At 37.0% G+C, this 25,929-nt stretch overlaps 1 pseudogene; it reads left to right on the top strand.

Annotated features, from left to right (window-relative positions):
• Window positions 1-6,874: 6,874 nt before the first annotated feature.
• On the top strand, window positions 6,875-14,733 carry LOC149126933 (cyclin-dependent kinase 4 pseudogene; annotated as a pseudogene).
• The last annotated feature ends 11,196 nt before the right edge of the window (window positions 14,734-25,929 follow it).

Raw genomic sequence — 25,929 nt, 5'->3', positions numbered from 1 at the left:
CTTTTGAGTTTTCAGGAAAGCCCTTACTGTAATGTGAAATTGAGGTGTGATTCAAAGAAATTATAGAGGAATATTTTTGAAAAATTGTTACTAGCAGAGGGGATAGATTTCATAAGTCCCAGGTATCTATTCCTATCTTGCTAGTAGTAAATTTTACTTACTAGTAGTAGTTTTACTCTGTACAATTTCTCTTTTGATTTTTTAATTACTCCATTTAAGAAAGTAACAGTAAAAACAGGATACACTGAGATTATGAGAAAGCCAAAGTTGTTAGAAGTGGTTAAATTAGTTTATTCTAGTGGGTAAAAACTTATTTAAGTGAAATTAAAGAAAATTAGACAAGGAAATTAAGTATTTCTATTTCAAATGTGTATATTCCCTTATTAAATTATATTGAATCACTGTATTGTAAGCATTGGGAATTTTTTGTTTGTTTCCAAAGTATGAGTCAATTATAAAAGGAAAATCATAGTGAACTCTAGAGAAGTTAGAATTCTAATTATATAAGAAGTTAGAGTCATATTTTCTCAAGTTCTTTAAGCATTTTATGATCATTAGCACTTTCATAGTACTCCTAGGAGTGTAGCATGTGGATAACAGAGACCTATTTTAAAGTGACCAATTAAAAGAATTAGAAAAAGGCTAACTCATTTTCAGTTTAATAAGGGAACCCATACTAGAATCTCAGTATATGTATCCACTACACTTTTATGGTAAGTTTATTTGTTAATATTTTCTGCAGGTAAGATTTAGAATTGTGTCAAAATTAGAATTTCAAGACAAATTACATGTCTTTTTAATGGGAAGTCTTTAGTTTTATTAAATAAAAAATCATTGAGAATAAAACCTCATGATAATACCTGTTGTGTATTTTCTATTGCTTGTAGAGAGTTTATATTAACAGTATTTGTAAGTCAGTTCTTTAGTCTGTGCGAAAGAGCAACAGCCTCTTACCATGTGGTGAATTTTATTGAAATTTGCAGACGGTAGTAATCAGCATTTCTATTACAGTAATACTGTGTCCTCTGGAACTGAGAAAACCACGGCCAAGAGAAACTTGCAAAGTTTGTTCTGTCAGAAAAAAATGTAACAATTCTCAATTTATATTTTATTCTATGACAGGTGCATTCATTTGTTTGTTTATATTTGTTGACTCTATGAAAAAGTAATATTATCTACATTGTGCTTTGGAAATCTGAATCTCGTCAGGTAAAGGAGTTTCTAAAGTCTGATATCCTAGTGCCATTAGAGACTTAACATAATGTATTATTTACTCCATCAATAAACAGGATATTCAAAAGATAGATGGGGTGCAAATGTGCCAAGTTAAGAGATTATATATTTTATTTTCCTTGTCGCAAAGTTTGCTACTGTTAAAAGATAAGCTAGAAACTGGTTATGAATTTTCTTTATTTTCCCAGTACTACTTTCTTTTATGTTTCCTCCCAGGATAATTGATCATCTCCAGAGAACTATCTGTCCAGTTATACCATGAAAAATAGTAAAGTCTCTTTAAAGGTGGGGAATGTATTCCTTTCTCTTTGGAAATGCCAAAATTGTTTTATTATATTAAATATAGGCTTTGATTTTTAAAAGAAAATTCATAACGCTCTTCCAAACAATAGCTATGCAGTTTGGATAAAAGACAGCTTCCCTTAATGTCACACATGCTTCCCTTAGACTTGGGCTGTTGCCAACTAACACTGCCACAAAAAAAAAAAAAAAAAAAGAATCTCAGAACTCTTACATTGCTGCCACCATTCTTCTGAGCAATTGATGTGGGCCAGAGAAGAAAAGAGGTAGCAAAGGGTACAGATAGCCTTCATTTATTTTATTTAAAAGGCAGACATACAGAGAGGCAGAGGCAGAAAGAGAGAGAGGGAAAAAGAGAGATGTCTTCTATGCACTGGTTTACTCCCCAAATGGCCACAACAGCCGGAGCTGCCCTGATCCGAAGCCATGAACCTGGAACTTCTTCTGGGTTTCCCATGTGGATGCAGGGTCCCAAGTGGCCCAAGTGCAAGTCCAAGGTCCCAAGTGGCCATATGGTCACTGCTTTCCCAGGCCATAGCAGAGAGCTCTATTAGAGGTGGAGTAGCCGGGACTTGAATCAGTGCCTATTTGGAACGCTGGCACTGCAGGTGGCGGTTTTACCCACTACACCACAGCACCAGCCCCACATATAGCCTTTATTTATAAAATCTCCAGGGATTTCAAAACTGTTATGTTGACTCACCGGTGCTTGGTTAGAATTAATTAATAGTCTAGTTGAAAACTAATGGAGATAGAGAAATACACAGAACCTTTACATTTCAAGATAAAATCATTTCTTGATTTTAAGCTCATAAATTAAAATAGAATTTACATGAGATTTGCCTAAAATAATTAAGCATTTCTGTGTCTCTTGATTATATCTGTAGTATGTTATTTATGAAAATACATTTGATCATATCTCCTAAGGCAAAACATGATTTTGAAATTCATAAAGCTCTAGGAAGTCTAGCATGAGTTAGCAGCTTTACAGGTAACAAAATGTTCCTTTGTTTTATGTATTACTGGTTACATCCTATTACTAGATGACTCTGTTCTCGTAACTGAACTTTGTCATTTCTGTGAGCTTTATTTCAAGAAAAATAATATATTACACTTTATGAATTTTAAAAAGATAATAGAATTTCTCATTTAATTTTCTTGCATAAGTAGGTGAGAAATATAGCACAAAACTATTGTATAGTAAAAGTCCTCCTTGTTTCCAATTCTTATTAAATGTAGCACACTATCTGGAATATCTACTTGCATATTTAAATGCTTTATTTCCTTAACTCCAAATGATGCTAATCAGTTTTGTGATATTTTAAAAATACTGATTTAAAGTACTTGGTGGATTTCTATTAGAATAGCACAGACTTTGAGAAAGAATTTTGTATTTTAATAAACATATTATCCATGAATGTTAGATACTGTTCATGTTATATATGCATATTATTTTATTAAACTATTATATGTTAATATAAGCTTACAGGAGTGGATTATCAATTAACATAAACATTTGTCTGATAATTTATAGTAAATTAGCATACCATTTAAAGATTGCTATTATGCAACATGTTTAAAATCTTAGTTAATAAGTTTCAAAAATTAATGCAACTCAGGTTGCTTTCATGAGTTCTGTGAAGTAAACAATGAATGCTATAGATGGCAACAATAAATATTTTCAATTATATTATTAATTTTATCACATTTAAATTGAAAAAATTCTACCATTTTCATGATTTTAATTTTTAATGAGACCAATTGATTATTATTTTATAAGCAGTGCTAGCTTTACCCTAATTGAATTACTGTATTCTTGATATCTACTTGAAAATATCACACCAGAACCTAAAGTTGAGGAGCACAAGGAAGAGGAGTAGAAAATCAGCAGAAAAATTGTCAGGATAAAAATCTCATGTAGGGATTTCCCTTTGTATGATGTCCAGTTCTTTGCATTGTTGGACTTCTATGGTAACTTTGACTTCCTTTATCCAACATAGAAAATTCAGGGAGCCTTATTCATGACTAAGTTTAATATTATTGGTATTGTTAATAGTGGAGTACATTTCAAAATATGTTCAAAATGAACTGTTGCACTTCTTGAAAAATATTTTTGGTGATGGACTTTTGTCAAACATACAAGAAAATTATTATGAAAACATAGGTCAGAAAATGCACTGGCTGGCATTAAACACTTCTCTGCAGAAGCCAGAGGTAAGCTATGGAAGAACGAAGCTGATAATGAACAAGACCAGGATGACAAGAATTGTGTGACTATGATTTGACTTCTTTTAAGACAAGAGAGCATCTGTTATTCCTGTCCATAGACTTGTAAAAGTGACTCTACACAGTAATGCTCAAGAATGGACTGATATACAAAAAAATCAACAAGGACATTCTTCTCCGATCTGGAAAAATAAGATGGCAAAATTCATATAGAAACCACAAATAGCTAAAGCATTCAGAAAATCAAATACAAAGCCAGAGGTATCACAGCACCAGATTTCAAGACATACTATAGGACAATTATAATCAAAACATCCAGATACCTGCACTAAAATAGACATGTAGACCAATGGAACAGAATAAAAACCCTAGAAATCAATCCATGCATGTATCACCAGCTAATCTTTAACAAAAGAGCTAAAGTTAACCTCTGGAGCAAGCAGAGTCTTTTCAACAAATGATTCTGGGAAAACTGGATATCTGCATTCAGACATATGAAATAAGATCCCTACAATACACTTTATACAAAAATCAACTCAACATGGATCAAGGAACTAAATCTATGACCTGATGTCATCAAATTACTAGAGGAGAACATTGGGGAAACTCTGCAAGACATTGATATAGGCAAAAATTCCTTGGGAAAGACCTCAGAAGTACAGGCAATAAAGAGAAAAATAGAGAAATCAGATTACGTCCAGCTAAGGAGCTTCTGCACTGCAAAGGGAACACTCAACAAAGTGAGGAAGCAACTGACACAATGTGAGAAAATATTTGCAAACTATGTAATTGAAAATGAATTTATATCCATAATCTATAATGAGCTAGAGAAACTCTACAACAACAAAACAAACAATCCAGTTAAGAAATGGGCAAAGGATATGAACACAAGCATTTTTTAAAGGTTGAAATTCAAATGGGCAACAGACACATGGAAATATGCTCAGGATGAACAACCACCAGGTAAATGCAAATAAAAACCACAATGAGGTTTCACCTCGCCCAAGTTAGAAACAATAAATACTGTGAAACATGTGGGTAAAAAGGTAGGTACACTAAAGCATTGTTGCCGGGAATATAAAATAGTACGGGCATTGTGGAAGACACTATGGATATTCCTCAGAAACCTCAAAACAGATCCATTATAGGATCCAGCTATCCTGCTCTTGGGAATTTACCCAAATGAAATGAAATCAATATATGAAAAGTTACTCACTGTTTATTTCAGCTCAATTTACAATAGCTAAAATGTGGAAACAACCAGATGTCCTTCAACTGATGACTGGATAAAGAGAATATGTTCAATACACAATCGGATACTACTCTGCTGTAAAAAAGAATGAACTGGAATCCATTATATGTAGTGAAATAAGCCTTTCCCAAAGTGACACATATCATGTTTTCCTTGTTCTGTGGTAACTCATAGAGCATAAAAATGTAATACATATGATCAAAAGTAAATGTCTCAACTATTGAGGAACAATGTTTTTTTTTTCTTTTTGTTGTTGTTCATACTATTTGTTAAATACTTTACTTAGTGGAAGGGCAGGCTTACAATTATAAAATGAACTGAAAGTATTTCATGGTAAAATTAAAGGAGTAAGAAGAAGGAGGATGGAGAGTGGGGGAGGGCAGAAGGCAAAGTAATGTGAGAAGTACCACTATGCTCCTAAATCTGCATATATAAAATAGATGAAATTTATTCACTTTATATAAAAAATCATTAAAAATAAAGCTTGCTTGTATGGTTTCTGATAGATGCTGCAAAATTTTTGAAAACAATTATACAATGGCTTAAAATGCAGTCTAACAGAGTTTTCTGTTATGTCCCTGGATGTTTTGGCACAGAGTTTGAGAATCACACATGCAGAGCATTGATCCTCTAGTGAGATATCCGTGATGTTTTCCCTATTTTTCTTATTACAACTAATTTCTCAAACGAACCATTGCATGTTGACCAAGATTTTGAGTCACTTAGCAGTTATCTTTGTGGACTCTTCTTACTGGCTTGTTACTGGTAGTTCAAACTTGCACAGGAGTAGTTTCACTAGAGAGGCTAGAACAACCAGTGCAGCTACAATTGATGATGGATAGTAATCTTCAGAGAAATGAAATGTTGGAGAAATCTTCATGGCACTGTATATAATTATTAATTTTTACAAGATAAAATATATACGGTTATGATATAAAATGGAAATATAACACTCTGAACTTCTGTGGTAATGCATTATATTTCATGCGTATTTTATCGTTTACTCCTTTAGCTGTACCTTGTAGGTGATAACATTATTTTAATTTCTACAATGAGTAAACTGTGGTTAAAAGATGATATGTAGTCTTCCAAAAAGGAAACACCAGGACAGATACTACAGAATTCAAAACAAGGTTTTAAGCTTCAAGTTTGCATGAATTTTCTTTCAAATGTATCCAATATGTATATGTGTTTTAGTGTTCTCAACAATGGTAAGATTTAAGATGATTACTTGAACAACAAATTGGAAAATTAAATTTTGGAGACTACTGTGAAGATTTGTAACTAGTGGAATATTATTATGCTTTTATTGGCACGGAGGTAAATGATGCATAGAGAATGGATGGAGAGATGGAGATAGAGACAGATAGATTGATAGCAAAGGTGGGGGTAGAGGGAGAGGTTGATTTTCTTTAATTCCTAGATAGTTCTTTCCTTTCTATTTTTATAAATTAATATTTGTGTTGAAAAAAACTTTAATAAAATTTAGAAAAACAAATATGATCACCAATTCTATGTATACACCTAGAATTTCTTAGAAAATTCATTGAAACCAAAGCTCCTAACAAAAATTGATGTTACTGCAAAAAAGTCTAAAACTCAATATGGTCTTCAGCAGTAGTTTTATAAATGTTATTTCACATGTATTAAAAAGAAACTTCTTGCAGGATTTTCCCAGTGTTCTCTAATAATTTGATGGCCTCAGGTCATAGAATTAGGTCTTTGATACATTCTGAGTGGATTTTTGTGTAAGGTAAGGGTCTTATTCATACCTCAGTATGTGGAAATCCAGTTTTCCCAACACTATTTGTTGAAGAGACTGTCCTTGCTCCAGTGAGTTAAAATTAATGAATGTTATATTACATGGTCCTATCCCAATGTGATTCAGTATAATGGACATTTTTTTCTAATTTCTTCAATTTTTGTTTTAAGTTTCCTTATTTAAAATAGGAATAGAGGGAAATTGAGGGAGAGAAAGTTCATATTGCTGGTTCACTCTCAAGATTCTTGTAATGGCCAGTTCTGGGCAGGGGCTGGCAGCTCAGAGCTGGGGGCTTAATCTGGGTCTCTGAGCCATCCCTGCTTCCTCCTGGAGTCCACATCAGCAAGAAGCTAGAGTCAGGGAACAGAGCCACAGAGTGGACCCAAGTACTCCGATGTGGTATTTGGGTATCTAAACCATCAGGCTGAAATTCCCATTCCCCCTGTGTGTTACAGTACCTGCTGTATCTTATAACAAATTTCTATTTTGCATTTGGATCAATTTCTAGTATTTTATTGAATATATTAATAAAGACTGTATAACTAGCTGTACATAAAAATTTCAATAGAAATTTTCTCTGGTTAAAAAATGGTAACCAGAGATTTAGATATTGAAGTACAATGAGCATGAATTTTTTTTAAAAGATTTATTTACTTATCTGAAAGTCACAGTTACACAGAGCGCAAAGGGGAGGCGGGGGGGGGGGGAGATCTTCCATGCACTGGTTCACTCCTCAATTGCCCGCAATGGCCAGAGCTGTGCCAATCCGAAGCCAGAGCCAGGAGCATCTTCCAGGTCTCCCATAGAGGTGCAGAGGTTCTCCATTTCTTTCCCAGGCCATAGCAGAAAGCTGGATAGGAAGTGGAGCAGCCAGAACTCTAACTGGAGCCCATATGGGATGCCAACACAGCAGGTGGTGACTTTACCCACTGTGCCTCAGTGCTGGCCCCAAATTTTATTAATAAATATAACTTTGGGCCTGCTTTGTGGCACAGGGGTTAAGCCACCAGCTGTGACATCAGATCCCATATTAGAGCATGGGTTTGAGACATGGCTGCTCCCCATATGCCAGACCTTGATGGGGTTTCAGGCTCCTGGCTTCAGCCTGGCCCAGTCCCAACTGTCATGACCATGTAAGGAGTGAACCAGTGAATGAAGATCTCTTTACCTCTGATCTCTTTATCTCTGATTCTTTCACTCTGCCTTTCAAACAAATAAAATATATCTTAAAAATATAAGTTCATTCACATTTTAATAAAATAGAGAAATATTATGAGTTAATATGAATAGTTGTGAGCACCTACTGTCACGCAGCTCGACAGTAGCAAGTGCAACGTACGACTTGTCAGTCACGGGGAAGAAAGGAACACACAGACACAAGACTGTCTTTTCCAATTTTATTGTTCACACACTGGGGGCACACCAGGGGTTTTATATCACACTACTCATCAGCATGCTCATTGGGATCAATACACTTATCAGTATCAATATACTTTTCAATCTATACTATTTAATACCCGGGCTATTTAATAAACTTAACACTACTATTTAGTCATGACTTAACTACTTAACTTAGCTACTTAGCTTAATGTAACTACTTAGCTTAACTACTTAGCTTAATCACCTAACAACATAATTACTTAACACACTTATCAATATCACTAATATCACTATCAATATCACTTATCATAACTTATAGCTAACTCAACACATTTACTGAATTACTTAGCTTAACATAACTACTTATCTTAATATATATACCTAATTTAACAATATCACTTATTGGCCAGAAAATCAATATTCTTATACCATCAGTCACAACAAACACTATTAAAATAATCTCAAGTACTATCACAATGAACAATACAAGGACAACAAAAGATTCAATACACAACATTGGTTTGCTACATATCTAGGCTTGCCTCACTGTCACAAATGTGTTTCTCCTGCAGGGAGTGTCCAGTGTCCAGAGTTCAATGTCCCAGCAGGAACGGGACTCGGATCAGTCACTTACAGGCAGGAAGTCGTGGGAAGGCTGTCACTCTGGGAAGTAGGCTCAAAGTTACCAGGTGATGGCCAGGCGAGAAATTGGAGAGGTCCTCTACCGAGAGGCCTGGCCCGGCTTTGTGGTCAGGTCTGGCAGCGAGCTGATAAGGGGTCCAGGCAAGACAGTGGTGGCATCTCGGCCAGAGTTTTGATCTCGTAGTCACTTTGTGTCACTTAGCAAGGGGGCTAGTGAGCTGGCACTTCAGCTCCAAGTGCGAGGAGATCCAGAGGTTTGCTCGCACTGGGCCACACACACACACACACACACACACACTCACCCACAGACAGTGGGGTTACAGCTCAGGGACAGCACTGCAAGTCATCTTGTGCCACTACCTGCTCCATGCAGAGTAACAGGCTGCCTCTTCAGCTCCAGATGTGTGGCCATCCAGAGGTTCACACACACCGGGCCATGATCCCCAAGAGGATGGAGAGTGGTGCAAGGGTTCCCTTTTTATCCTCATTTTCCAGCATTCCTCCGGCTTGCCATCCTCCGACTTATTGTCCAATCAATGCTGTTTCCTCCTTGCTTGCAGTTGAATTGTCCAGTCAATACTGTTCCCGCCTTACTTATGTTTGAACGGTCCAGTCAGCGTGAGCAGGAGGGTACTGTCCATAGCACACTGTCATCTGACTGACCAGAGATGTCTGCTTGGTGTGATTAGGAGTGTTTCCCTAACAGCCGTTAGGCATTGCCTCAGCTCCTGACTTATAACTCCACTTTACTTTTATTTTGTGGCTAGTGGTAACTTCTTAACTCAATGTTTTACTGTGTTTCCACAGTTCATCTCCTTTCCAGGTAAGTGGTGATCCGTGACTCTTTTTGAGATTCCTGTGGGATTCTCCATAGTTGTTAGGAACATGATTCTCTAAATATTTCTTTTTTTAAGATTTATTATTTATTCATTTGAAAGACAGCTATATATATATATATATATATATATATATATAGAGAGAGAGAGAGAGAGAGAGAGAGAGAGAGAAATACCAAGAGAGAGATTGGATCACTCTCAAATGACTGTAATGGCCAAGGCTGAGCCAGGCTGGAGCCTGAAACTCCATCAAGGTCTCCCCTATGATTACAGGGTTCCAAGTGCTTGGAACATCTTCCTGTGCCCTGTCAGGTGCATTAGTAGGGAGGCAGATCTGAAGTGGAGCAGCTGGAGTCAAACTGGTCCATATAGGAGATACCAGCATGGCAGGCAGAAGTTTAATAAGCTACACCACAACATTGCGCCCCCCCAACCTGCTGCCATGAGTTTGTGATTTATGTATGTACACAAGTATTTATTTATTTATTTGAAAGGCAAATATTCAGAAAGAGAGAGAAGGAATGGCAGAGAGAGAGAGAGAAAGTTTTCTCTAAGTATATCTCTTTCTTTTACAATATAAAATCCTTTGGAATAAAAAGTTAGCATTTTTTCGCTAGTGTCATAATGAGAAAATTATGACTATTTACAAGAAAAAGACATTTAGACATTAGTAAGTGGATTACTGGATTGAGCTAAAATGTGTTTTCTATTAAAGTCCTCCCTGGAAATGACTTCTGACTGACTGCAGCAGCTTCTGTTATTTTAGGACTACGCTACACTTTCTTGCTAGGATTGACTTTTGCAAGTAAGTACGGCCCAGAACTATCCCTGTAGTACCAGTTTATGGGAACAAAGAAGGACAACTTTCCCAAATTTATAAGCTGCATCTCGTTCTGGTCTCTGAACTCAATTATCGGTTATTTATTACGTTCTCAAACCCTTTTCACTCTTTGGAAACATTGGATGGAGGCAGACAGCCTTCAGAGGATCAGCTCAGATACCAGAGTCTTTACCGGAGAATCAGAATCCTACCCCCAACTAGTTTAACCCATACCTCTTACTTAAGTCATGATTATAAGAACTGAATGTACATTACATAATTAGTGACTGAGTCTGAATTCAAACCCAAGGCTCCTGAGTCTCAAACTGAAGTTCTTCTTACAAAAACAAACAAAAAAATCTATCAGATTGTCGCTCCCCGTCTTCATGGGGGAACGACACAGAACCCTGCCTAGGCTTCATATCTGAGTCACGGCACCATTATGTCGCTCCCCGTCTTCGTGGAGGAACGACACAGGACCCTGCGCTGTTCTTTCGTCTGCTCGGCCCTCCCCGGGTTTGCTGCTGGTTCTTCCCGGGTTGGCTACCGACCCTTCCACCTCCGTGGAAGGGCGGTTCCCCCTGCCACATTCCCCACTTCCGCGGGGGAGCGGCACACCACCGGCAGGCTCTCTCGGGGGCTGCACAGGTGTTCCCTTAGATGTTCCTGGTGCATGCCGTCTCTCTCCTCCTTTATAGTCCTCTTCCACCAATCCCAACTCTGCTACCCACACGCCGAGTACGCTGCTCTCCTCCAATCAGGAGCAGGTCCCACAGTTTATTGGTTGAACTGGAGGCAGCTGTGTAGAAGCTGTTTCCCTTCTCAGCGCCATATTGTGGGAGAGCAGATGCATAGAATAAGTCTTAATTCCAGTAACAGTATAGTCCCAGTTGCTCCCCACACAGATAAATAGATGAAAAATAATGTTGCCTCAATTGTGTTTTGCATTCTTCCAAATGCCTTTGTAATAATATGGAATAGATTCTCTTTAACATAATTTTGACTTCTTTTTTTATATTTTTAAAAAGATTTATTTGAAATACAGAGTTACAGAGATAGGTAGAGACAGAGAGAAAGAGAAGTCTTCCATCCACTGGTTCACTCCCTAAATGGCTGCAACAGCTGGAGCAGAGCCGATCTGAAGCCAGGAGACAGGAGCTTCTTCCAGGTCCCCCTTGCGGATGCAGGGACCCAAGGACTTGGTCTTCCTCCGTTGCCTTCACAGGCACATTAGCAGAGAGATGGATTAGAAGTGTAGCAGCCAGGGCTCAAACCCGCATCTATATGGAATGTCAGTGCCTCAGGTTAAGGCTTTAACCCATTGCACTACAGTGGCAGCTCCTTGACTTTCTTATTATCTTCTCTTAAAACATGAAAACAACAAGAACAAAATCATTGTATGTTAAAAGGTGAAACACAAAGAACTTGGTATGATTAACTTTAACCCCCTGTGTGATGGTTGGTACATATAGTCAGCATTCATTATAGCAGGTGGTGCTTTCAATCCAACTCCTGTTTCTCTACACATACATGGTGGTTCTATTTTGAAGGCCACATTTACTACAGTGACGCATGTATAGCCGCTTGGTTCAAAGCCACTTTTCTGAGGCTGCATGGTAGTCACTGGAGAAATAATTGATGACACAACTGCTTCATGCCTTCTCTTTCACCACTTCTTCAACATATTCACTCTCCTTCCGTACACATCCATCACTGTCTCCTATTCAAAATGTGTCATATTTTATCATAAGTCATGATTTGTCTATCTATTTTATTCAACATTTAACAAGCTGAGAGTTTTATTAATTTATATTTTCAATGCCCAGGAAGAATTCAGCATACATCAGAAGCCCTAAAAACATGCTAAATGAAATGATTATAAAACAGGAATTATGGAGCAGACATTTAACCTACTAGTTTAGGCATGGTCCATATTGAGTTGCTGGGTTCAATTCTTCCCTCCAGCCCTTGACTCCAGTTGCTGACTCTAGGTTCCTGCCAGTGTTGACCCTGGGAGGCAGTGGGATGTCTCAAGTGGCTGGGCTCTTGTCACACACTTAGGAGACCTGGATTGAATTCTTGACTCCTGACTCTAGCGTGGGGTCAGCCCCAGATCTTGAGGATATTTGGGGAGTGAGTCAGCAGATAGGAGTTCTCTCTGCTCCTCTCTTTCTCTACATAAATTCACACACACAGACACACACACACACACACAATTTCTTTATCAACTAAATATCTGATTTTTTAAAACATGGTATTTCACAGTTAATTCCTGTAAAATGACAAACATTCTGAATGAAAGAACTAAAGTGGAACACATTATACACACACATATATAGACATGCATATATATATGTAAATATGAAAGAGTCATATGTATGTGTTGCATGTGTTGTGTGTGTGTGCTTGTGTGTGTGTCCATCTCAGGCATATAAATGGCAGTATGTTTTAGCAGATTACTTCAGTTTTCAATTTTTAGTAAATTCTTTATGCTAAACAAACTTAATGATACAATAAAATGTTATATTATTAATGATCCTAGAACATAATATTCTGCCTTTAAAGGTTAACAATGTAGAACAAATTACAGATATACTATATATAACAAACTCTGTTTTCTGAAAATCAGCTTTTTGAGTTGAAATCAAGAATATGAATTAAACATATGTGAATTTTGATGCAATAAGTGCAATTTATATTTGAGGATATAATTCTGCACACTTGAATATGAAATTTAATTTTTTTACACCGGCCATAACTTCTTATTTTTTTCATTCAGCTTCCTAGTCTGATTGTTGCTAATATTTTGATAAGAAACAGTGAACTGAGGATAATCTTTCTTAAAGTAACTATAATTCTACTTCTGCTCCAATAAGAATTCTCAAGACTGAATAAGCATATCTACATCCTTTAGGAGAACTCATTCAGTGTGAAATTGAATAGATGTGATGATACCCAAAGAAACATATCCTCTCTGAAACTAAATGTAATATATTCAAACTTGAACTTCTTCAAATCTTCATTCGTGTCAAAGTCAGAGGTGTTTTTCCCATACAACATAGATGCTGCTCCTAGAACACTTTTTAATCACTCCCTTTCCTCTTTTGGAATTTTGCCATTGGCAACCTTGGTATCCTGATGTGAAAAATAAGATATAGGAAACACAGAACCGTATGAAATGGACTGGCATCATTAACATGTGGCAGATATTGATAAATGGTAGTCCTAAAGATTAGTCACTTTCACTACCAGCACACCAAGTCTGCTCAGGTGGCCCCTCAGCTCTTAGCCTAGCATCAGGGTCAACCCTGATATGAGACTGGCTACCTCTCAGATGACCCAGTAACTGAACTTGGGAATGGTAACAATGGGATGTGTACAAGGCTTGGGATGCCCACAGTGGCCACTTCGTGGCCCTCAAGAGCTGTGAGCCCACAATGGAGGGGAGCTGGAGGGGGCCACCCCATCAGCACTTCGGGAGGTGGCTTTACTGCGGCTGCTGGAAGCTTTTGAGTACCCCAGCATTGTCTGGCTGATGGATGGATGTACCACCTCCCAACCTGATGGGGAGATCAAAGAGACCCTGGTGTGTGATCACGTCGACCAGGACCTAAGAACGTATCTGGACAAGGCACCCCCAACCAGGCCTGCTGGCAGAGACCATCAAGGGTCTGATTCTCCAGGTTCTTAGAGGCCTGGTTTCCTTCATGCCAATCGCATCATTCACTGAGATCTGAACCCAGAGAACAATCTGGTGACAAGCACCGGGACAGTCAAGCTGTCTGATTCTGGCCTGGCCAGAATCTACAGCTGCCACTTGGCACTTACACCTGTGGGTGTGACCCTCTGGTCCCGTGCTCCTGAGGTTCTTCTGCAGTCTACACATGCCACACCTGTGGACATGCGGAGCGCTGGCTGGATATTTGCAGGAATGTTCTGTCCAAAGTCTCTCTACTGCGGAAACTCCACAGCTGGGCAGTTAAGCAAAGTCGTTGACCTGATCAGCTGCCTTCAGAAGACGACTGGCCATGAGCTGTGTCACTCCCGGAGCAGCCTTCTCTCCCGGAGGGCCCTGCCCAGTGGTGCCAGAGCTAAAGAAACAGAGGAGTCGGAGCGCAGCTGCTGCTGGGAATACTTTCCACCCACACAAATGAACCTCTGCCTGCAGAGCCCCCGGCACTCTTACCTTCGTAAGGAGGAAGGCAACCCAGCGCGAGCAGGAGGGACAGCCGCAGGAGGAAGAGACACTGTCGTCCCCTTCTTTTGGACACTGGAGTGGTGAGAACCCCACCGAGAAGACCAGCTCTGCCTTGGTCTCTCAGGCTAGGGAGACTCTCACTGTTTACAGGGAGTATTTTGCTGCCTTAATGATATTCCTCTCCCACCCCGCGTTTTGAGGCTTATCATTCTCCTACGTCCTATTTCTCTACGTTAAAGGTTATGCCCCATCTTTCTCCCTTTCTCACCTTGATCCTGGGGTCTTTTTTTTATAGAGGAAAACAAACAGGAAAAAGAAATAAAAAAAAACAACTTCATATGCAGCATGTTTTTACTGATCAGTCACATCTTTACCCAGGCTGCTTCTTACTTTTTCTCTGTATACGTATATGTATATGTATATGTTATGTATATGTATATGTATTTCTGTGTGTGCATGTCTGTGTGTGGGTATGTGTGTGTGTTTGTATATGCATACATTATGGAAAGCAATTTGTCAATACTTATTAAAATTGAAAATTTGAGTATTATATTTCACCTAAACCATTGCTTAGATTACAGCTATTGGAAGTCTTGGCTACCGTATAATGAAATGTGTGTTGTCTGCAATAGCAAAAAGTGAAATGCATATACACATAAGATTACAGGTATTCATTGCAATGTGATGAATATAATCATCACTGTTTGGGGAAATACTTTGGTATTTAAACAAATATCTACCCCATGAGTCCAACTGCAGGATTGAGGGAATGGACAAGGAAAATTCTCATAATGGGCCAGAGTGGATTAGAAAGTAGTAGAAATTGGTTCATCTTGGTAGTAGTAAGGTGAAGAGTCCATGCCATGATTCACAATAAATTTTCTGGACACTATGTCCAGCATCAGTCATGCAGACACACCCAGAGTAGCTAGGATACCTTGTATAGCATGAAAAAGTAGGACGTTGTGCCAATTTGTACATAGTCTAGGATTTTTCCTACAGCCCTACAGCATACTGTGACAATAGATCTACTTCTTTTCAATAATTGTAAATTTCATTAGAGATTTATCTGCAGCAAGAATTTTAGTTATCTGGAATAAACTTCTGGATGCCTGTTTTATTACATGCATCCTGTCTGGAATACTTTTCTCCAATTCTAATGTGCATTATATTATCAGTAAAATATCTATTAATATATAATTGCATATGCGGTTTATGTCACATCACATGTAAATGATAACATAATGTATGATATGTTACACAATTATAGGCATTAAACTTCAGAATATAATAGTGTCACAAATTTTTGACATTTATTGTTGGTTTATTGGGCGCCAGACAACATTCAGTTTCTGTTTACCAGAACTAATACATTTTAAAATAAATTATTTATTTATTTATTTGAAAGGCAGAGCTAGAGAGAATGTATTTAAAATAAATTATTAATTAATTTATTTAAAAGGCAGAGAGAGAAAGAGAGAGAGATCTTCCATCTACTGATTCACTCCCAAGTGGCTATAACAGCTAGTTCTGGAGCAGATCAAAACCAGGAGCCAGGAAATCCATCCTAGACTTCCATATGGGTGGCAGGGACACAAGTACTTGGATCATTTTTTGTTGCCTTTCCAGGTGCATTACCAGGAAGCTACATCAGAAGCATTGTAGCCAGTACTCTGATATGGGTTGCCAGTATCACAAGCAGTAGCTTAATCTGCTGAGCCACAATGTTGGCCCATAGAATCAATACATTTAACCTTCAAACAACCATAAGAGAAAGGTATTATGAAAACAACTTCTTACGGGTAAGTAGGCAGAGCTTTAGAGAAGTTGACCAATTTATCAAGGTCATATATCTAGTTATTGGTAGGCTTCCTCTGTGTTATCATGTCTGCCTTGAGATCACAGATTTTAGATATGATTCTGCTTGAGTGTGTATATCATTACACTCTTACAAACAACACATACTTTTATATATGATTTTTTATACCACTTAAGTCCAAAATAATGATATTAGAGTGAGATTCAATAATAGATAAGATAATAAAGTGATAGAAATACCAATGAATAGTAAATTGGAGAACAAGGCAAGAGAGAAATGCCATCAAAAGGGTTTAATAATATCTTTAAAAATGATTTGTTTATTTATTTACTAGAAATGGAGAGACATAGGGGAGGAGGTAGAGAGAGAGAAGAAAGAGATTTCCATTTGCTGCTTTACATACTAAATGGCTACAACAGCCAGGCAGGGCTGGGCCAGACCAAAGCCAGGAGCGAGGAGCTCCATTCAGGTCTCCCACATGCATGGTTCAGCCCCACTCAGTCATCATCTATTGCCTTTCCAGGCACCTTAGCATGATGTTGGATAGGAAGCAGAACAGCCAGAACTCAGATATGGCATGCTGGTGTCACAGTAGCAACTGAAGCTACTATATTGCAACATGGGCCCCTTGGGCTTAATCCTTTAAAAATGCCAAAAAGGAATCCTTACGAACTTTCTACTGAAATCACATTTTTTCTACAAATTAATGATATTGTCATATAACAGAAGGGCATTTTTGACAAAGGAGATCAGTGCTTGATCTAGGTCTTGAATTTCAGATATTTATTGTACTACTTTTTTTTAAGTTTTCATTTATTTATTTGAGAGGTAGAGCTACAGACAGAGGGAGAGACAGTGAGAAAGGTCTTCTATTCAATGGTTCACTCCCCAAATGGCCGCAACAGCTGTAGCTGGGCAGATCTGAAGTCAGGAGCCAGGAGCCAGGTTTCCCACATGCAAGCAAGGGCGTAAGCACTTGGGCCATCTTCCACTGCTTTCCCAGGAAATAATCAGAGAGCTGCGTTGGAAGAGGAACTGCTGAGACAGGAACTGGTGCCCATATGGGATGCAGGAGGGGCAGGCAGAGGCTTAGCTTACTATTCCACAGGGCTGCCCGCCCCCCCCATACTACATCTTATAGATAGTTTAAATTACATTAAAAAAGGTTTACAGAATTGGATATTTCTTTTTTAATTTTTTAATATGGAATTTCTATTCTACCAAAAAATCATCTTATGCTTTGAAAAAGTATTTATTTGAGAGACAGAGTTACAAATAGAGAGGTCTTTCATCCGCTGGTTCACTCCATAAATGGCTGCAACAGCCAAAACTGGGCCGACCCAAAGCTAGGAACCAGGAGATTTTTCTGAGTCTCCTCTACAGTTGTAGAGGCCCAAGCACTTCAGCCATCCTCTACTGTTTTCCCAGGCCATTAGCAGAGAGCTGGATTGGAAGAGGAACAGCCGGGAAATGAACCAGTGCCCATAGGGGATGCCAGCACCACAGGTGGAGATTTAACCTACTACAACACAACACCAGCCCCCATCCTATGCTTTCAAACCTACTCTATGACTCTTTCTTGGAAACATCAAAAATGGGTACAAATGAGTAGTTTTATATCATGCTAAATTCTTATGGTATATTGTCTTGAGGTAATTGAAACCTATCAGAAAACTTCAACCAAAAACGAAAGTCCCAATCTATAATTTGTAAATGTTTTTCCTTGATTTAATTCTTGTTTATTTATTTTCCACTCCAAACATATGAACCTAGCAATATAATCCATTTGCCTTATTTGCTCATCCCATTAAACTGCCTTTTAAGGGCAAGGAGCAAATAAAAACTGTAAATCTCAAGCCACTTACTGCAATGTCAGGCACCTGAGAATGTGCAATAAATACGAGTGGATGACAAATAGTAGTGCATTGGGAGCCATGAATAAAGACAAGGAGAATGTACCACAGGACTCCTAAGCAACTTGCCTTCCTGAAAAAATCTTTAGAATTAAGGTCAGGAAATCACTACGTTTCCATTGCCTAGCTCTGTGACACTCTCATTTGTATAGTGCAGGGGAGCATAATGCTTAGTATTGATTTTATTCTGATGATTGCTTAACAAGCATAGTTATGTCTAAATGACTGATGAGACAACTGACCTGCCAAGGTGGCAGAGGGACCAAGAAATGTATCTGCTCTAAAGGTGAAACACTTGGAATGAAATGTACTGACCAGAGCTTGCCAGGGTTAACTTGCTGAGTCAAACTTTTGGTGTGTCTTTTTTGTTTTTGAATATAAATAGGAAAATAAATCGCATGACTATTTTTAACATATCTTTAGAGATTATATGCTTAATTTCTGAATTTGGTTCCAAAATAATGTGCTGACTCTTTTATAAGAAAAAGAAAGTATTTACCTTATTACATGAACATTGTTCTATTACTAAAAATTTTTGCTTAACTAAAAACATTTAGGAAAGAGTAGTCCCTACATTTGATAAAAGAACACGTATGTTTTTGCCACTCCTTGCTGTTTTTGTTTGTTTTCTTAACAAATAAGACAAAACTGTGACTCACTATGGTGAGATAACAAGGTGTTAGATATTTGCAAATCCTCCTAATGAAAAATCTTCAGTTATTTAGGGGGTTTGCATATCAGCCTACAGCTGGTTACATCTCGTTATAGACTGGGAATCCATACAAAAAGTTTCCAATAAGCTGAAAACACATGTAAAAAGTTAGAAATAAACTGCATTCTTTTCCCTGGGATTTTAGAATATTTTTAATTAGAACTTGCACTATTGTTAAACAGTTTCATATATTAGTCCAAGCTAAAGTTGACTAAGAAATAAAGCACAAATCTACTTGAATATGGTGATCAAACAAATTAAATAAAAGAAATGATTAAAGAAAAGTGTGTTCTGACAAACAAGTTTACAGTAAGATTTAGCCCCAAATCGAAGTTTCATGTTCATTTTCTGAACAATATTTTTAAACTAATTTAAAGTTCAAGCTGATATTATTCATTATTTCACTCTATTAAGTCTCTAGTCATTTATTAATTTTGACCTACAGCCATTTATTTAGTTTATGATTTGAAGCTACTGTAGTGACATCTAGGGAAGGTGGACATTTATTTTGAAAAGGGCATAAGAGCAGTTCAAATAAGGTTAAGGCTGAAATTTTTCATAGATTTTCATTACCTGGAGTTACCAAAATTAATTGGGTTCAACATAAAGACAGTAATGTTCAAGAAAAGCTAAATCAAAGAGGCATAAATGTTTGTTAAAGGTAGTGAATGGTATAAGAAATTCTATGGTGTATATTGCTAGAAAGAGCAACTGGTTACCCAGAAAACCGAGTATGAAGCAGCAGACATAATTAATAACAATGCTGTTGAGGATTTTGATGATGGTGATGATGATGACGATGATGATGATGATAATGATGATACTTGGGCTTTTTTTTTTACTAGGTAGCAGGAAATGAGTAAACAAGAATTGCCGGATGCTCACCAGCGAGAGTCCAGCGTAGTAAAGACATGATCACTGCTTACTCAGTTCTCATGGAACTTTATTCATCCAGATGCAAGGTGAAAGAAAAGAAGCCAAGCCCCTGTCCCACACAATACTATGCTCATTAAATACCCAAGGTTCCCCTAGCAGGATGCTCCCAGCCAATGGCAAGTCTTTCACATGCAGTCCATGCAGGCACAGTCCAATCAAGTTGAAGAGCACATAGTGCCTCAGGACGAAAGTTCATCTTGCTCCATGGGGGTTGTTTGTGTCTTCAGGACATCCTGTGGTTAGCACTTCCTTGACTTGTTTTGCTCAGCAGCCAGCACTTCCTTAACTTGTTTCGCACAAGTTTTTACAACAGGCCATGCAATCAGCAAAGTGAGGAAGTTCCCCCAGGTCGCCAGCCTGTGGTTCCCCACAAGAATGTCCAGTATTTTGCTGATAATTAAGTATGTTTTATTAATTTGTACCTAGAATGGGCAAAGGAGGTGCAAAGGACATGATATTTAGAAGAAGGAAACAAGGAATATGAGGTACATAAAGATTTTAAAAATCTAGATTTCATAGCAATAAATCATTTCTTTCTTAGTGAATACTGCCATGTGTACCTGTTTGTGTTACAGTAATGTTAAGAGTCTGGTGATGTGTTGAGACCTGTTCATATTATCTGTAGTTTTTCCAACCTAGTAGCACAGTTTTATTTTTTTTTTCCTATTTGTTTTTTACTTGGTAGTACCTGGAGAGCACTTTCACTTACAGAATAAGATAGAATAAAATTAACATAAATCAAAAGGTGTAATTATTATGCATGTCAAGCAACCCATATTCCTGAAACATGTTCAATCTAAGAAGATAATGGGAAAATACAAAGGCAAGAAATCAAGAATAGTTCCTCACTTCACTTATTGTTACATAAAGGTCATTAATATTCATATACACCTAAGTAATATATATTATATGATATATATAAATGAAAAATAGTTCTAAATATTGATAAAATAATTCAAAAGCTAAACAATTTCCAAATCTTTCAATCAATCTCAACACAGAATAGTAGTAACTAGAGGACAGAGGGATGGAAGAAAGCTGTATAACAGATATCAAGTCAAAATTAAGTAAAACCAGTAAGTTCTTTGTGTTAAACAGCATGGTGGAGTGACTGTAAAACACAACAATGATTGTATATTTTAAGAGCAAGTAAAAGAGAGAAGTCCAAGGCTCCAATTATAAATAATGCCAAATGGGGGAATGCTAATTAACCTGATTTGATCAGTATGCATTGGATACATGTACTGAAATATTGCATTGTACCTTATAAATTTACAGTTCATGTCAATAATTTTTCTAAAAAAGCAATGCACATTTCATCTCACTTTAAATATATATCAATGGCTTTATTTCATTGTAATCTCAGAACACTGGTTTTAGTAGCAATTGAAGATCAGTGAGAGCAAAGAATAGAGCTATTTTCACTCTATTGGAAAAATTTTTATGTTAGATGAGGTGATTATAAAGAATAGTTCTGGAATAATATTTAGAAAGTGATTTGATTAATGCAAGAAAAATCAACTTCATAAAGTGATCTGCTTAGCAATGATATAGTTGGATACTTTGATTTTTTAACTCAAATTTTGTATTTTTTTTAGAATCACACTTCAGCTGTATGACAAATGAATCTATAATAAATGATAAAATTAAGCAGAAATATTGCTATTCTAATATGTTGAGAGAAATTGCTGGTTTCATAAACAGTTTGAACTATCAAATTAAGCCTCATACATTGATGTGAAACTTCCATGAACACAAAACATTTATAAATCTAAAATAATACATGTACAGATCAGATTCTGAAAAAGAAAATATGTGAGTGAAGAACTTAACTTTTTTAGCAACAATAATGGCCTCTCTCCTGAATTCCAGATTTATAAATATTTTACTGACTTTTGCCTTTGATACTTACTATGTATCCCTATCTTGGGTAAAACAAATCTCTACAAACTTATATACTCCCCAGCTATACCAATCTAAATATTACTGCCATGTATTGAGTAGCATAAAGGAAAAATAGTAACAAACTAAGAAAACTTCCATTTCACTCATTCTATCATAGTTATAGTTAGTACCTCAACAAGTTGTATTTATTTCACATTCAAAATGTCTCCACTGTCCATCAACGTGTTTATTTTTACTACTACATCTGTAGCTAAGCCAGCAATATCTCTATAGAATTACTGAAATTGTTTCTTCGCTGGTTTCCCTGTTTCCTTTTATCTCTCACAAAAGATCTATTGTCAGGTAGTAGCAGAGTAAATATTTTTCTCTTGATTTATAAATAGATACCCCCAGAATTTATGTTTGTTTATTCTATTTGTTTTATCATTTGTGTAGTGAATGTTCTGAATGAATTTTGTCGTCTTATGTCTATTGTCATATCTAGCCAGGGAAGTGTCTGTTAAGTCAGCAATGATTGGACAGTTTCCTGAAATGTCAGAAACTAATAGGCTTCAAATCTCTGATAAGACAGTTTATGCCTGTGTTAGGGCAAAATTTCAGCAAGAAAAATTTATTCTACCTTGGCCATTACTTTCTGCTTGCACAGACTCTCACAGGTAGTCATAGGTGTGTCTTGTAGCTTTCTAAAGATTCTCTTGACATATGCTCATGGGATTCATAAGTCCCAGTAATACATGGGATAATTTTAAATCTCCATGCAGACATCTTATTCCCCAGTTATTTAGTTTTCAGGCATTTTTTAAAAAATATTTATTTATTTATTTGAATTCCAGAGTTAGAGAAAGAAAGGAAAAGAGACAGAGAGAGAAATCTTCCATCCACCAGCTCACTCCTCAGGTGACCACAAATGCTGATGCCAGGAACCAAGGGCTCCTTCCAGTTCTCCCATGTGGTTGGCAGGGGTCAAAGCACATAAGCCATCTTCCAGTGCTTTTCCCAGACCATTAGCAGGGAGGTGGAGTAGCCAGGACTTGAGCCAGCACCCATATGGGGTGTCAGTGGTCACAGGTGGCTGCTTTGTACCTCTTGAGTCACGAGGCTGGTCTTCTTTATAAGCTTTTTGACTAGCCTTCTTAATATTTTTTAGACAAACACCAATAGGGAGAAGACTTCACAGTGTGTTAACTATGAAACCAATTAAATATTAATAGCTTTGCAAGTAGGGCCATCTCCATGACCACTAGATTGGAGGTTGACAAGCATGACAATCATTTGAGAATAGGGTTTTGAGGAAATTCAGACGTTTTTCCGCTGTCTTCACTGACTTCAGGCTGCTAGTGTTCCCTGACTTTGCCAGCTGCTCGTTTTTAAGATTAACCCAGAGATGAGGAGCAGAGAGTAAGACTAAGCCAATTTAGTATACCACAGTGTTCACTGTTCTTTTTGTGATCTGGACATTTTCTTGAATAAATGTCTCAAGATTTCTGCAAAACTTTGGTCAATATCAGAGATCTGAAAAAGTTCATTCTGGTGAATTTTATCTCCATATCTGTTGTTTAGTTTGAGGGTGAAATATTTAGAAATATTTACCATTTTTACTGACATAACCAAATACTCAACTCTCATAAAACGATTACCCATTACTGATACCTATAAGTATAGGAATAACTTTGAGTGGATTTTTGTGGAAGTTATAAAGTAGGAGTCTAGTTTCATACTTGTACACATGGAGATACATTTTCCTAGCACCATTTGTTGAAGAGACTCTCCTTGATACAGGGAATGTTTTTTTGGTTCTTTGTCAAACTACATTGACAAACTACGTAGATGCGTGGGTTGATTTCTGGAGTTTATACTCTGTACCACTAACCTACCTGTCTGTTTTTGCATCAGATAGGCTGTTTCGATTTTAACTGCCCTGTATTATGCCTTGAAATTTGGTATTGTGATTCTTCCAGCTTTATTTTATTGTATAAGGTTGCTTTAGTTATTCAGAGTTTCTTGTGTTTCCATATGAATTTTTAACATCATTTTTCTAGATCTGAGAAGAATGTCATTGATATTTTGATTGGGATCTCATTGAATTTGTAAATTACTTTGCATACTATGGATATTTTGAACATTGGAGATTTTTCCATTTTTAATATCTTCTTTTATTTCTTTCTTTAATGTTTTATAAAAATTTTCATTGTAGAGATCTTTGTCATCTTTGGTTAAATTTATTCCAAGAATTTATTTTTGTAGCCATTATGAATGAAATTGACTTAAAAGTTCTTTCTCAGCCAGAGTATTGTCTATCTATAAAAAGGCTGTTGATTTTTGTGTACTAATTTTATATCCTGATACTTTACAAAAATCTTTTATGAGTCCTAATAGTTTCTCAGTGGAATCTTTGGATCACCTATATAGAGAATCATGCTATTTGCAAATAGGGATAATTTGATTCCCTCCTTTCTAATTTGTATCTCTTCAATTTCTTTTTCTTGCCTAATATCTCTGGCTAAAAATTCCAGGACTATCTTTTTAATTTTATTTTCATTTTTTTTTTTTTTTGACCGGCAGAGTGGACAGTGAGAGAGAGAGACAGAGAGAAAGGTCTTCCTTTTTCCGTTGGTTCACCTCCCAATGGCCGCTGCCGCCGATGCACCACGCTGATCCGAAGCCAGGAGCCAGATGCTTCTCCTGGTCTCCCATGCGGGTGCAGGGCCCAAGCACTTGGGCCATCCTCCACTGCACTCCCGGGCCACAGCAGAGAGCTGGACTGGAAGAGGAGCAACCGCAGCAGAATCTGGCGCCCCGTTCCGGGACTAGAATCCGGGATGCTGGCGCCGCAGGCAGAGGATTAGCCTAGTGAGCTGCGACACTGGCCTCAGGACTGTCTTAAATAGCAATGCTTACAGCTTTTCCCTATTCGATAGAATACCGATTGTCAGTTTGTCATAAATTGCTTTGATTGTGTTGAAGAATGTTTCTTCTATACTCAATTTGCTTAAGGGTTTCATCATGAAAGCATGTTGTATTTTATCAATTGCTTTCTCTGCATATATGAGATAACCATAAGGTTTTTTTCTTTAGTTTGTTAATGTGATATATGACATTCACTGTATTGTGAATGTTGAATCATTCCTGAATACCAGGAATAACTCTCACTTGTTCAGGTTGAATGATCTTTCTGATATGATGTTAGATTTGATTAGCTAACATGATTGAGAATTTCTCCATCTATGTTCATCAGGGATATTGATCTGTAGTTCTCTTTCTCTGTTGTATCTTTTTCTCATTTAGGAATTAAGGTGATGTAGGCTTCATAGAAGGGGTTTAGTTTCAATTGTTTTGAATAGCTTGTGAGAATAATTGGAATTTGTTCTTTAACTCTCTGGCAGAACACAGCATGAAGCCATCCTATTCTGGGCTTTTCTTTGTTGGAGAGTCTCTATTACTGATTCAATTTCTATCCTGGTTATTTTTTTTTATGTCTTTATGACTAAATTTGGTAGACTGCAAGTGACCAAGAATTTACCCATTTCTTCCATGCTTCTGAATTTGTTGGTTAACAGCTCTTTATAGAATTTCCTCATGATTCTTTTTATATTTGTGGTGTCTGTTACACTTCCTTTTACATATCTAACTTTATAGATTTGAGTCATTGCCCTTTTTTTTTTTTTTTGGTTAGTTGGGCCAATGGTGTATCAATTTTATTTTTTTTAAAAAAACAACTATTAACTTCACTGATTTTTGTAATATTTTTGGTTTCAATATTATTTCTTCTCTAATTTAAATTATTTCTTTCTTCCTATTAACTTCAGATTTGGTTTATTGTTTTTATAGGATCTGGAGATCATTTACTACATTCCCAATTTTTTCATGTAGGCACCAATTGAAATAAACTTCCCTCTTAACACTTCTTTTCCTGTATCTCACAAGCTTTGATATGAGGTACTGTCATCTTTATTTGTTTCCAGAATTTTTTTTATTTCTCTTTTGACATTTTCTAT

The sequence above is a fragment of the Oryctolagus cuniculus genome, chromosome 4 (genome assembly GCF_051225735.1).
Source record: "Oryctolagus cuniculus isolate XC-2025 breed Fujian yellow rabbit chromosome 4, ASM5122573v1, whole genome shotgun sequence".
NCBI classification, from domain to species: Eukaryota; Metazoa; Chordata; class Mammalia; order Lagomorpha; family Leporidae; genus Oryctolagus; species Oryctolagus cuniculus.
Note: the sequence above shows the minus strand (reverse complement) of the source record. Positions and strands in the feature narration are given on the sequence as shown.